Source organism: Eubalaena glacialis, chromosome 9 (assembly GCF_028564815.1).
Source record: "Eubalaena glacialis isolate mEubGla1 chromosome 9, mEubGla1.1.hap2.+ XY, whole genome shotgun sequence".
Lineage (NCBI taxonomy): Eukaryota > Metazoa > Chordata > Mammalia > Artiodactyla > Balaenidae > Eubalaena > Eubalaena glacialis.
The window spans coordinates 47,159,266-47,161,662 of record NC_083724.1 but is presented as its reverse complement, the minus strand read 5'-3'; positions in this window follow the sequence as shown (position 1 = coordinate 47,161,662).

Below are 2,397 nucleotides of genomic sequence, written 5' to 3'. Positions count from 1 at the left end.
AAAGATTTCACATTAGAATATGAGGCAACAGAGTAAAGGTGAAATGACAGTTGGAATGATTCAAAACTTATCAGCTTATAAACAACTGAAATATAAGTTAGGAATAATACATCACTTGTGTCAAATGCGTGTCTAAACATCAGCATTTTGTAGCCTCAAAAATAAATCAATTATTTTAAATAAAGCCTTTCTTTTCAAGAGGAGCTGAAGGGAATAAAAAGAATTTTTCACTCATTTGAGAAGGAAATGAGTCCATGGGGGAACTTTGCATGGGGACCTGATGGAGTATAAAGAGACAACCAGAGCCCAAAGCAGGCTTCTTAAACTTATTTAAAATATTTCTTTTTGCATTTTTTTTTATTTTAAAGCTTTCAAGTTTTAATCATTACCATATGGGATTTAGAAAGAAATTGTTAAGAAATAATTGCTCACAATAATCATAAGTAGTCTGAATTAAATTAGAGCAGAGAGTGAGAGACAATGCGGTGAGTATGAATTTGCTTTTAAAGACAAATGCTTAATGGAAGGGCACGTTTAATATTGTATGTGAAATCATTTGTTACTGGCAAGACATCCTAGGCATTTCAAGTTCAAATGGACAATGTTAGTATTTGGATTCAGTTATCACCCATGGATTTATCATTTTTTTAAATACTATTAGTCAATTATTAACATATTAGGGAAGATACTTCCTTAAGTGTACCATCTTTGTAAAGGAACTTCTAAAAAGTTTTGTGTAAATAATGTTATATTGTTCTCACAGAATATTTGATGCATTTTTTAAAGGAAAGGTAAAAAACCTTAAGAAACAAACACCACACATACGTTTTCTTGCCCTGTACATTGAAACTACACAGAAATAGTGACATTTCAAAAGCAAAGAGCATATTTAACTCCCATTACAAAAGACATTTCCCTCTAAAAAGAAGTCAGATCTCATGGAGAAAAATAGGGGATTTCCAGGACAAGGAAAGTTCAAAGAGAATGTAGAACACCTTCCTGGCCAGAAAGAAAAAAACAAAAAAAGGAAGCTCTCCTTTAAGGAAGAATGCCAGGTAATAAAAACAAGGGGAATAATGAAAACTGACTACCACTCTAGCAAAACAATAGATGCAGACTTGATCAACAATGAGTGTTGTTGAAAGCTACTGAGTGAAGGGAAGGATTGAATCAGAAAGTATGCTTTTAAAATGGAGAGGTCTGGCTGTCACTATCTTAGTCAAGTGGTTAAAATTGGCATTGTCAATGGTGAGATGGCCTCACTTGATATGCCTCCCAAGAGCACATCATAATCTTGGTGGTTTGAAGTTGCTTTCATAACTTTCACCTGAGTTTTATTCTGAGGAAGCAGTCAGAAGAATCTGGGTATAGGATGATCTGCAGGGCTATTTGACCACACCATTCTAATAAATAAATACAATGAAGAAACGAGGGAGGTGACTTAAGACACATAGCAGCCAAATGTACTATGTAAACCTTGCTTGGTCCCTGAATTGAAAAAACAACCATCCCCTATAAAGGACATTTTGGGAACAACTGAGGACATTTGAGGATGATCTGTATTTGGTCAATGCTATTAAATTAGTGTTGGTTTTCTTAGGTAGTATTGATATGGTTTTGTAGGAGAATGCCCTTGCTTTAAGAAGAAGCATGCTAAAGTATTTAGATGTGAAGGATTATACTGCCTCAGCCTACTAGTGTCTTTTGGCGGGGGGAGTGTGGGGGGGAGGAGAGAGAAGAAAGAAAAGGAGGAGGTGGGGTGGGGATGGGAGGAGGAGGAGAAGAAAAGAAAGCAAGAGAGAAAGAAAGAACAAAAGAGGAAAGAAAGAAAAGGAAAGAAGGAAGGAAGAAAAAGGGAAAAGAGAAAAAGAAAGGGGAAAGAAAGATGGAAAGATAGGAGCAACTGTGACAAGGTTTTTACAAGTGATGAATCTGTATAAGGAGTATGTTTTATTGTGTTATTTATCAACTATTCTGTACACCTGAACTATCTCAAAATAAAATGAAACAAATGTATAGAAAAGAAAAAAATTGATGTGTATAAATAACTTCTTAGTTTCTTTAATCTTAGAACATACCATAGTAAAAAGCATAATGTGGGCACTACGTTGCTATTATCATTTATAAGTATGATTTCAAATTGTTTGGGCTCATTGAGACCACCACTAGAGTGAAAGATAAAATATGAGAAAATATAAATATAAAAACAATAAAAAATATATTTTATGTCAGGAAGGTAGAGGAGCAGGGGAGACAATTGAAGAGAGGGATATTAATAAATATTTTAACTGAATCAAATAACGTATGTGCTTTTTTTTTTTTTGATCAATGTATGTGCTTTTTTAAAAATTTTATTTATTTATCTTTGGCTGCATTGGATCTTCATTGCTGTGCGTG